A 12,387-nucleotide genomic window follows, 5' to 3' on the forward strand; every position below is an offset into this window, starting at 1 on the left:
ATGTGCAGATGAGAGGTCATGAAAGCTTTTTTCTTCCCCGTTGTCTCTTTTAGTTATTACTGTTGAGACGCCACTTTAAGAAACTTCTCTTTTTGAGATGAAGACTCAAGCTCCAAGAATCCACCAAAATAAATTATTTCATGCAACAGTATATTCAGAAAAGAAGCACATGTGAACATTTCTTAATCTTCCACAAAGCTCTCCTACTCCCATAAAAAAAGGAAGTATTAAAAGGAAATAATAAAGAGTTGGAGCCCAACAAATTGTGATTGTTGAGAGAAAAATATAAAAGCAGAGGTTCACTCTTGGTGGTTCCATTTTAGAGCTGTCTTTTTAACGGTACTGTTTTTCATGTTCACTCCCACGTATTCCTGAGAAACCTTTCTCCTCATCTACTGTCTGGCCACCGTATTTTGCTTTCTTTTTAAATTTGACATGACTGGAGTGCAGCTACCTTCTCTGAAAGCCCACTTTCACTAATGGGCCCTCACCTGTTTTTAAAGGAATGGTATTATCTTCACCCACAGCAATTCAGGGAGCCACCTGGAAGTCCTCTTCTCTGTCAGACTGCCTCTCCAAGTCGTCACCCTTCTCAAAAGCCTCTGTCCTCTCCCGAGCGTTTGCCTTCCCATTCTCAAAGCCATCCTGCTCTTGCAGGCCATTCTCGCTTCACACACAAATCACTGCCACGGTCTCTTAGTTGACTTCCCTTCATCTGTTCCAACTTTCACTGCTTCTCATGGCTTCTAGTAGATGAGCCCAAACTCTAATTTTCATTAACCAAGCCCACCACCTATGGAACTTCGTGATCTCCCATTTCTAGCCAGGCAGTTATATGCAGTTTTCCCAAAGCACGATGATATTCTAGGCACTATTTTAAGCACTTCTCACATACCATCTAATTCAGTTCCTACAAATGTATAATGAACAAGAGTGCTGGCTGGTTGCATTGGACCTTGAACTTGGGCAAGTAATATAATCCATTGTGTGCACTTGGGCAGATAGTTTTAACTGCTCCATGTGTTTGCTTCCTCATCTGTAAAATGAGTTATTGTAAGGGTTTAGTGCAGACACATGTTAACAGTGCCTAGCACATAAGACATGCTCAGTAGATGTTGGCTGTTAGTATCATGTCATACAGAAGGAGACACTGAAGCATAGACAGGTTAGGCTATTGTCAATGTGCTGTGACTCTTAGAGAAGTTGGACTTTGAACAAAATTTAACTTTAGAATGCACCGAAACATTATATTGTGCGACTTCTCTTCACACCATTTACACCTGTAGTCCCTCCTCCAGGACCATTAGTAGCTGCCCTCCCTCTACACTGAGATACCATGGAAGCCATGGAGAGGGAACAGGTGGCTCTGTTGGTGCTTCTAACCACTTCGTCTTGACTCCTGGCCAGGAAGCTATTATCACCATCTGCTGACCCCTCCTGTACTCTGAACACTTTGAGAGAAAGTGCCTGGTTTACGCAGAAAGTGTAAATCTCCCAGGAATAAGATGCCTGGATTGAGGCCCTCACTGAGGGAAGCAAATCAGTGCATTATGTCCATGTCACAGAAGAGGGTTCTAAAGAGCTGCAACCTGTACTTTAGGATGGCAGAGTTGGCTGAGGGACTTGGTGTCCACCCAGGGATCATCCTCTGGTGGCAGGAGTCCATTTTCAGTGCCTCACTCATGTTTATGGTTTGATGATCTCTATTACACACCTGCTAGTCAATACCCAAACGGGAAAACTCTTGGGATTCATAATTATTAATGTAGGTCTAAATGAAGTGGTTTAGATAGAGAAAGATCCCTGGAATGCTGGAGGAAAGAAAAGAAAGGATGAAACTCATATTTTAATATATAAGGATCTCTTCTGTACTGGACACTATTCCATACATTGTCATATATTCAAGAAATCATTTTATAAAATTTTAATAAGCACTTAAAATTATTTATTTATTAAAGTTTAGTTGGTTTTCAGTGTTGTGTTAATCTCTGGTATACAGCATAGTGATTCAGTTATACATATATATATTCCATTTCATATTATTTTTCATTATAGGCTATTATAAGGTATTGAATATAGTCCCCTGGGGTACTTTTAAAAAACTGAAGTATAGTCAGTTTACAATGTTGTGTTAATTTCTGGTGTACAGTGTAGTGATTCACTTATACATATATATATATATATGTATATATGTATATATATATATTCTTTTTCATATTCTTTGTCATTATAGATTATTACAAGATACTGAATATCATTCCCCTGTGTGATACAGTAGAATTTTGTTGTTTAACAAGCACTTGTTATGTGCCGGTAAGATACATGATAGGTCCTGGGGCTCTGAGTTTAATTCAGCAGACATGCTCCTTGCCCTCATGGAACTTACAATCTAGCAGAGGAAAAGATGTCCAGCAAACATTTATATATCCTTTTCCTCAATTCCTGAGATGCAGGAATGTATTTCCATTTATAAATGTGGAAACTGAGGCCCAGAGATGCGATCGTCTTGCTTAATATTGCAGGTCCATTAAGTTAAGAAGTGGAGTTTCATACCCAGTTCTTTCTAGACATTAATTTTGATATCCTTCCATTTGCCACAGAATCTCTTCTGCCATTAACTTTATAGTTTGCTTTGTAGCTAGCATTAGGTTAAACAATAAATTTCAGAGGGAAGCTTGTGAGATTTTGACTTACATTGGATTGTTCTTCAGGAAAAAAGCCAAATCCATTCATTCAGCCTACAAAAAATTCTCAACATCAGATTTTTTAGTATTGACTCTTTTGCTGAAGAACAGGGTATATTAGACATAATTATTTCTGAATAACACAGTAACAATCAATTTTTTTTTGCCTTATCCCTTAAAAGGTATATATTGATTTCAAATAAAATTAGTTCCAGGTTAAAAAGTGGCTCGAATGGTAGTATTTACTCCTCCTCCTCTCAGCCCCGGCAAACAGATTCCCACTGAAATGCCTGAAAAGATATAATAATAGAGAACATTTTATATCCACCCTGGGAAATAGGAAAGGATGTGTGATAATCAGAATAGGCTTGAGAAAACTTCTTTCAAGCTTGTCTGCATGTCTGCATAGCAAAGATTTATTCCTCAATCCTCTCCTTCCCATCTTTACTGGAATATTACCTTTCCAGTGGGATTTTATATGCAAAATTTCCTAGACCTCTTCCTCTGATGCTACTTTTTTTCTTCCCTGTTTTATTTTTCTCTATAGCTTAGAATAATCACCTACCATACTATAAATTTAGTTTTATTTTATTGTCTGTCTTCCTGTTTTGTACCACTGGAACATGTCCTCTATGAAGAAGGGGTTTCTTTCTTTCATTTTCCATTGTGATATCCCTCTTGCCTAAGCTCCTGATACACAGTAGGCACTCAATCAATATTTCTTAAATGAAAGAATCCTTGTTTACTGATGAGAAAACTGAGGTTAGAGAATACTGTGCTTTCATTCTGCCTCATTTCGTGTTCATCGTTATGTTTCTGAGATCTCTGCATGTTGATGTACATAGATCTCATTAATTTTTCTTGGCACAATATTACATAATTTGGAGTTCTTATTTTTCTGTTCCCCCACGGACAAGCATTGAAGCTGTTTCCAATGCTAATATAACAGCATGGTGCTAGGTGTTGGGTTGGGTGTTTTCAGCTGGCTCAGAAATGCAGAAATCAGCAAAAGCCTAAAACTAAGGACAAAAGGAACTAGGTCCTCCACATTTGATGTGGTTGAAACTGTCAGCCACAGGTGCCACCTGCTTCTCTGCAGGGCTCTCCTCCAACTGGATATAAGAAGAGGTGGGGGGAAGGGGAGTGAGGTGGCCTCTTGGGGGGTACTGTGTTTACAGAGAAGCTCTCTTCTCACATACCTTTGTGTGTGTGTGTGTGTGTGTGTGTGTGGTAGGGGGCATGTGTCCCTTTCCTGAATCCCAAGGAAGGAATCCACAGGAATCATTTACAGAGTTCCAGGGTGTCCAAATTGTCTGCCCTCCACTGCATTTTGAGCTCAAGAACTTCGCTTCTGAAAGTTGCCGATGCCCTGAGATGTTGGGAAAGGGGCAGGAAAGAGAAGACATCCAAGAGAAGGAAGGCCAGGAGAGCAGCCTGCATCTCCTCTACTTGGTGTGGCAAAACTCTGCTCTTTTTCTGTGTTTTAGGTGATGGGGACGTTTGTTTACAGTCTTATTTAAAGATTTGAGTTGAAATTTGGTACCTTTGCTGTGGTTCTTTCTTCTTTCATCATTGACTTGAAAGTTACTTTCTTTCTTCTTATTTTAGCCATATTCTAAAGGCCCAACGTTTCAAACATAAGGGCTGATGTAGCCGATTTCATGTGTGGTTGCATAACTCTTCCTGTGAAGACATAATGCCTTTAAAATACAAAAGAAGGAAAATCATGCTGTAGTCAGAAGCTCCAACGGGACAGAAATAATTTTTGGTCACATACAACAAAATAGTTCTACCTGAGGGCTTGAATAAATTAGACACCTAAACAGAATAACTTTTAGATACATTAAGAACAGTGTCCAAGCTGCCATTAAAATATCCTGAGTAGAATGTATTTGTATAATTTAAAAATGACACTGTAATATATATCTGAAGTGATTAAAAGCATCAGATCATAATGCAATATCAATACAGTATTTATACATGATTTAGTTAATAGGACAGTTCCCATTAGACCTTATTACATGCCTCCCATACATTGATGGTGCCATTTGTGATTTGATTGTATCTTCTACCTAGGGTCCCTCCATCTAGAATACCTTGTCATCATTATGTTTTCCTCTAGTGCTGGGACAGTTGATGTTTGTGAATGTTTGTTAAAAGACTGATAGTTTTTTATTAAAGTTATAGTGAATGGAAATCACGGATTCAAAGGCTGTGACTATTTACCCTGTGATTTCTCCTCTCTTTTCCCAATCTGCTTATTGCATATTCTGTTTGAATTGGCTTTCATTGCCAAAGTTTTGATTAAGTAAATGCCACAGCTAGAAATTAAATTAGAAGCACTTATCAAATTGCAGCCAAGTGATATCGATCTCTAAATGTAACCTATATATTCACCACAGCATGCAGGGCGTGGGCTTGCTATCTATGAAATGAACTGTAGTAATAAATTGGGTATACTACATTCCTCATCATGCTTTTAGCATCCATTAAGCAATTACTGAAAAGTGGGAGGAGGATGGGCAGAGAAGGAGGATGTGAATGCTGCCGATTTTGAAATGCATAATGTTGGCAATGAGGAGAGGGCATTGCACTAAATCCACTTCTTCATAAACATTCCTCTACTTCTCATCATTGGATTGTTGGGTGTCTCTACTTACTTCATGCACTCAGGTTGGTTCTTCTTTGGAGAAATGCTACTATTGGCAGAACTTCCTTCACACTAGGGCTCCTTGTGAGTTTTTGTCCAATCACAGGGCATTACAGGAGCTGCTGCCAATTTTTCTCCACTAGCCTCTTGCCCATCACCTTCAATTAGGGAGAACAGGTGTCTCAAAAGACCGCTGTAACTGCTGAGGGGCACTTGCAGCTGCCAGGTTAGTGCCAAGATTCTGTAAATGAATGGCCAGATTGCTGCCTGGGGATGTGGGGGTTTAGAATTTCCTGTGCAAGGGCAATTACCTCCATCTCAGAGGTGAGAAAGAAATGTTGAGTCTTTCTCCTTTATGGGGAGGCCTGCACACAGTGAAGCCCCGAATTAATTGGATGTCAGCCCTGAATTTGCTGTCAGGAGGACTGTGATAACTGGGTCATTCCTATTTCAATCCCAGCTAAGGAAATTGGGGGATTAAAATAAATGTCTGGATATTTCTAGGGCAAACTAGAGTGGTGACTGAGGTTCATGGCTAAAGCTGATCTCTTGGCTAAATCTCATCTTATTCTCACTTCATTCTCTTTATCTCTCCTCCCTCCCCGCCCCCACCACACCTGCCCTTTGCTCCTTTACCTACCTGAAATATTGGGTGGTGGTGAAAAGACCTTTGGAAGAAATATTTGGATCACATCCCTGATATTCTGTTTCTTAGCCAATGTGACTTTGAACAAATTGCTTTATTTGTTGATCCTCCATTTTCTCATCTGCTAAATGGGTTGTTGTGAGAGTTAAATAATAAATTAAATAATATAAACAGTCTTGCATCTGATACATTGTTGGCACGTCATTAAGGACTAATTCCTTTATTTTTCCCAGTATTAGTTCCCCATTTTATTCACACTAGGGCTTCATAAATCTAGCCTAGAATGCTTTAAAGCTTGTCCTGATGCTCTGAGAACACCTTGAATTGTTAAACAAACCACATCAAGCACTCTTCAACTCCATGCCAAATTAACTCTGTAGCTATTATGTCACTCATTGACTAAACGACTAATTGATTCATTCATTCACTCATGTAAAAATTATCTCATAAGCAACACTGTATTCTGGATGATGGCTATTCCAGGTGGTGGGAAAGAGGAAGTCTTTTCATAGAGATAAATGAGAGTTAAGTCGGGAAGGTAGAAAAATTTCTCAAAAGAAAAAGAGAGAAATGTGCTATGCATGTATATAGTACTTTATATAAAGCTAACTTTCCATAAAATAACAATAATAAAATCCTACCCCAAATGATTTGCTTGGTGGTTTTATATTTTCATCTCTTTGGCTTTCTCAAGATGGGTATCTCTCTTCATGTTCTAGGCAGCAGGGTGTTAACGGTGTTGAGGCTATGAGCACAGACATGGAGACTCTAGTCCAGAAATAGACTTGCTGGTTTTTTAATTCAGACTTAGCCACTTACTGGTTACATGAGCATGGGCAAGTGCTTTAGCCTCTCTGTGCCTCAGTTTCCTCATTTATAAAATGGGCTCTATAACAGGTGACACCTATCACGTGGTAAGGTTGTTGTGAGGATTAAATGGGCTAATATCAGTAAAGCATTCTGACCAGTGCTCAGCACACAGCCCACCTCGAGCATTCATAGTTAGCATAGAATATTAACAGTTAACCCTAGAGTATTAATAGTTACTCCTAGAGTGTTAATAAGTTAGCAGTGTAAAGTAATGTCTTTAACCCACGATTACACTGCATCTTTTCTGTATTCTTGCTAGTCCAGAAGATTTTGTCTAGATTTGCTTTCTTTAATTTGTATTATGAAACGAGTATATGGAACACTCTTTTCTTTCTTTTTTTAACTGAGTTATAGTCAGTTTACAATGTTGTGTCAATGTCCAGAGTAGAGCACAATTTTTCAGTTATACATGATATACATATATTCATTGTTGCATTCTTTTTCACTGTGAGCTACCACCAGATCTTGTATATATTTCCCTGTGCTATACAGTATAATCTTGTTTATCTATTCTACATATGCCTGTCCATATCTACAAATTTCGAACTCTTTTCTAAATTACAGACCTGACCTTAAGATTCCTTCCTATATACCTTCCCTATGCCTCTCTCTAACTCTCCTCTATTAAGAATTGCAGAATAAAGTAAGTCAATAGATAATAAATGTTGGGTATTTTGTGGGCTCTGGTTGGTGGTTCTTGATATATCTAAAAGCTGAAATGATGGAATGAAATTGGCTGGATTATTCCTGTAAGAACTTTACCGGCACTAATGAAATGCAGTGGACCCATTTCCCTCTACAGAACACATCTGGTGTAATTTCCCCCGTGGTCATAAATTTCTGCAGCCACAGACAGCTGAGTAATAAATTCTTCGTTTAATTTCTCATGGCCTCCTGTTGGGAAGGGATTCCTTCACATGATTATATTTGATGTGAAAAAGATATGACAATTTTCCTATTCTGTTCTAATCATTTTGTTTCTCTATGTTATTTTATAATGCTTAGATTATTTTTTATACACTTAAGCATAATGGGATAATTAAATAGGGCTCTCTAATGGTTTTAATTCTCTCTGTCTTTATAAAACTGTGTTTCTTTTAATAGTATTGAGTTTGAGAAAATGAAGGCATATATTTTATGTGGTTATCTATTTTTATGACTTGTACTTATGATATTAGGTGGCCCTGACCCCAGTGGACTTTTACATACTCACTAATTGCATTTTCAAGGTGCAATGTTGCTCAGGCAAGGGAAGGATTTAACTCCTGTATTTTAGACTATTATATGCTGTCCCTGGAAGAGGGTCCATAGCAACAGGTTAGAGCTGATGGAGTTAAATGTTATTTTCCCAGCTCTCTCTTTTCTTTTATGTGGAATTAAAACTTCCACTCTAATCATTCTTTACCAGTTTTATTTCATTTTAATCATTTGAATCTTAGCAATGTCTTAATTTTCACAACTTCCAAGTTTCATTTAGAATCCTTTACAGTAAGCATTGTAGGGTGGTGCCCCAGTAAATCGATCTCTGGGAGAAATGCCTTGATCTGTAGCTCCTGTCCCCATGATATACGTGTTCCCGTCATGGTCGATTTCAGGATGCCGACATGACATCCTGAATTTGAAGTTGGAAAGAGATGTGTATATTTGGTGCTTGGGAGCCAGTGAGGCAGCTCCAGTACACCACTGCCTCTGTAACAGATTTTAACCAACAAAATGAATCAGTATTCCAAAGTTATTCTACATTAGTTGAAAGACATTATATGTACATATGTATAAATGTATGTGTGTATATATATGTATATAGGTGTGCATATACGTGTGTGTGTGTATGTGTGTATATATATATATACACACACACAGAGGATATATTTTATATTTCTACATATCTAGATCTTTTCTTTTGTAGCCAGAATTTTAGGCATTTTGATTTCCCTGGCAACTGAGTATCATGTGAGTATAAGTGAAATCCAGGATAACAGCTTTCCTTCAGGATAAAATTTAAATAAGGATATTGGGTATAAAACCTTTTCAGAATTGGAGAGATGCCTTCCTATCAGGTTGCTATTCTAACAAGGCAGGTGTTTGTAGATTGAAGGGAAGAAAACAGAACATTGTTCTGTTAACCTGTTTTTCAGTTTAACTCTATTTAAATGAATAAAAGATCTAATCAAAGAGGCATCTCCCTTTACACTTCCTGAAAACAGACCCAGGTTGCTGTAAATTGTGAAATTTTTTTGGAGAGGGGGATCATTCAAGTACTACTCTCTAGGGAACTTCTCTTAAACTGATTGAAGTTATACCTGGAACGGGCACAGTTTGGGAAGATTTCAATACTTTGATAATTCTGTCTTTATTATCCTAAATGGACCAGAGTTTGGTAAAGAAGTTGTGCTGTGGTTGTGTGTCAGTTCATAATCTCCCAGTGTATAGTGCCCTTGGCCTTCTCTGAAATTTGGTTTACCATGTGTGCAGCCATAGGTGTGATAGTTGGAAGAGAGAGATAAACTGGTTTTGCTCCACTGAAGAAATAGACCTGATAAAACATTAAAGCTCATTCTTGTTATCAGTAGGAATTATAATATCAGCAGGGCCAGCTACCTGATTTATGGTGCCCAGTGCAAAATGAAAATGTGGAGCCCCTTATTAAAATTGTTAATAATGTCAAGGCAGTGACAACAGAGCATTAAGCCAGGTATGAGGCTTTTCCATGTGTGGGGCCCTGAGTGACTGCACTGGTCATATGTCCATGAAACCAGCCCTGGATGTCAGTGTGGGTCCTCTGCATCTTCTTCCCACCGTGCCACGGGGTACCTATGTTGGTGGAGCTGGACAGCTTCAGGAGGGACAAGATACACCTGGATTCTGGGAGGCCTCCATCAACATGGACGAGGAAATTCCCAGCCTTTAAATGAAAACTGGCAGTCAGTATTTCCTTCCAAAAGACAGCCTGGGCAGAGAATTACAATACATAGCAGCAGAATGATCAGTCAGAAGACATACAATTAAAAAAGGAATTGCCAGGATGTTAAGTCCAAAGGGTAGAACCTGGGGCTTCCCCAGCCCAAAGGAGTTAGAAACCTTAAATTGAAAAGCTTCAGTGAGATCAATCTGTCTAGTCAAGAACAACAGCAGAAAAAAGCAGGCTCCTTCTCTGTCTCGATTCCTACAAAGACAGCACTGAAACAAAAGACTGTAAAATCTGTGAAACTGCTGCTAAGTGACTTGGTGGAAAACGCTTAATTAACAACATCTGGAGGTTAAAATATAGTTTAGACTCTTTTTTTTTTTTCAAAGTCAGTATCTTTTCCTGGCTAATGCAGTACCCAGCTCTATTGGAAATGATTATTCCCATTATAAAAGGATTCTCCAGAGCAGAATTGTGTCTAAAGCCCCACTGTCACTTAGAAATGTAGAGTTGACAGTTCTTATTCTTCTACCTTGAAGTAAGTGACACTTGAGGGCAGCACTGGAAAATGGACGGACAGGAAATGGTAGCTGGTTGAGTCTGGATATTAGGGGGCATTAGACGGAGGAGGGGCTCTAGTGTGATGAAGCTTGTTCACTGGTGAATAGAGTGCTAAGAAATCATCAGGTCCGTAGCAGGTCATGGTCTGTAGACTTAACAGATAAACTGTTAAAATGTTTAATATGCCTCAGTTTATTTGAGCAAAACTCAACTGGAATCAGGCAGCACCAAACCAGGAGCCAGGGGAAAGCTTACACAGAGAAAGTGTGGAAGCAAAGAAAGGAAATTATTTGATTGGTTCTAGCTTAAAGCCTAGTTAGCCGTGTGTGATTGGATGTCCTTAGCGTTTTGATTTTGTAACCTTGAGGTATTTATAGGCTTAGATTTTGGTTTGCTTAGAGAGACCACTGCCACATTTGCGCCATGTCACTCTAATGGCCTCCCTATTTGATTTAACAGTCTGTGTTTCGCTCACTGTGCACCATAGGGGATGTGGTTGTCTTCCATGGCTTCAGCAAGGTTCTTGAGGCCGAGGATTTGCAAAGGTCTGGCTCTAGCTTGTAGCCTTTTCCTTTGCTGCAGACTCAGACCTCATCTCCTACCACGTTCCCAGTCACACTGAACTACCCGTGGGACTGAGAACACACTCCCCTCGCTGTCCCCTTTACCGAGCCTTCCTTTTACCTACAATGCTATGACAAATTGTGGATTTGTTCATTTGTCTCCTTCCCCCAAATGAGAGATCCTTGAAGGAGCAGGACCAATCAGGTCATGTTCTTGTTACACTTTCAGGTCCTTAGTGTAGTGCCAGAAGCAAAGTGTGTGTGCAAGAATTACATGTTGGATGAATGAATAAATAAATAATTAGATGGACACTAAAAATTCCAGAGGGACAAGTGAAGAAGTGGTTTCCACATGCTGGGCCCTTCCTCTAAGAAACGTTAGGGAGTGGTTAGCAGAGAGGTATAAAGTATAAGAATTATTTACATGTAGCTTAACTAGTTGGTTGCTACTGAGAACACATTTAGGTAGAGTAAACCTGAAGCTTGTTTCCTCACTGCCTCTCTAAGAGGTGATGGGAGAATTGTTCCAAGTTCCTATGGCAGCTGTATATCAGTTTAGTTTTTTAGTTAGTGACTCTCTGTTCTGGCCTAGCATTCAGGGTACTCACATCTGGGCCTTCTTATTCATTCACTTTCTTGATCCTTCAAAAGTGTTTCTGTCTGCACCACTTTTGACTATTTTCAGGAAATCGCTAGGATGAAGAGGATTGACTGGGTTCCTGCTGTGTGCTCTTTCTGCTCCCAGGGCCGGGACTGGGGCTCTGGGAAGCAGTGTGGTTGGTGATTGGCTGCCTGCTGCTTGCTCTTGTCTCTTCTTCCGTGCTTGACACTGACTTTAGCCATTCAAGTTCCTTTGGGACAGTAGTCAGGTCCTCAGTACTGCGTTTACTCTGTGATGAAACAGCCCCAGAAAATGGGACCACCTGCCTTGACTGTGCAGTTGCCCTGTAAGGTTAGACCAAGAGACCAAGAGGTTGATAAATGAGAAAGTGATGGAGTGAGTTAATTTAAATGACCCAGGAGACCCACAGGGTTAGGGTCACCTCCTATGGTAACTCCTGCTTCTTGATTTCAGCACCTGCATGAGAATCTTGGCAGTGGACATGCAGGTGATTGGACAGGCAAGCATTTCTAATTTTCTTGTGTTCTCCCCACAGTGTTTTAGGGAAAAATGTACTTAAAAGGAAATAGATTTGTAAATCCCACAGTCTTCTGAAAGAGGTATATTATGAAAGTCCTGTATTAGAGACCCACTGCTAGTACCAAGGACTGTTAGGATGAGAAGGAAATTTGAAAAAATCCAATCTCTTGATTTCTTAGATCATCATAACAGTGAGCCCTCCTTGAGAATTTACTGTGTACCAGCATAAGTATCATCTTCTATTATCTCATCTAATCCTCAAAATACCTCTGGGAAGTAGGCCTTCTTATGTTCATTTCAAAAATGAGGAGTAAGATAAATTGCTTGATATTGTATAACCACTGAGCAGTGGAGCCAGAGTTAGGAC

The 12,387-nt window shown here is 39.4% G+C and overlaps 1 protein-coding gene and 1 long non-coding RNA gene across 12 annotated transcripts in view; one reads left to right on the forward strand and one right to left on the reverse strand.

The window, feature by feature from the left end:
- PLPPR1 (phospholipid phosphatase related 1) overlaps window positions 1-12,387 on the forward strand; it is a 505,983-nt gene that overhangs the window by 198,171 nt on the left and 295,425 nt on the right. The window lies entirely within an intron of this gene.
- Window positions 1-12,387, reverse strand: part of LOC140696102 (uncharacterized) — a 46,856-nt gene that overhangs the window by 33,375 nt on the left and 1,094 nt on the right. For 4 of the 9 annotated variants that reach the window (XR_012072120.1, XR_012072117.1, XR_012072118.1 and 1 more), the window contains exons 2-4: window positions 11,488-11,824; window positions 5,975-6,101; window positions 4,228-4,384 (exon numbers count right to left, since the gene is read on the reverse strand). This is a non-coding gene — a long non-coding RNA (uncharacterized lncRNA). Of the gene's footprint in view, window positions 1-133; window positions 1,812-2,825; window positions 2,975-4,227; window positions 4,385-5,344; window positions 5,493-5,974; window positions 6,105-9,661; window positions 9,753-11,487; window positions 11,825-12,387 lie in introns of those variants that run through there. The other 5 variants (XR_012072124.1, XR_012072122.1, XR_012072123.1 and 2 more) reach the window with 5 other exon arrangements.

The sequence above is a fragment of the Vicugna pacos genome, chromosome 4, assembly GCF_048564905.1.
Source record: "Vicugna pacos chromosome 4, VicPac4, whole genome shotgun sequence".
NCBI classification, from domain to species: domain Eukaryota; kingdom Metazoa; phylum Chordata; class Mammalia; order Artiodactyla; family Camelidae; genus Vicugna; species Vicugna pacos.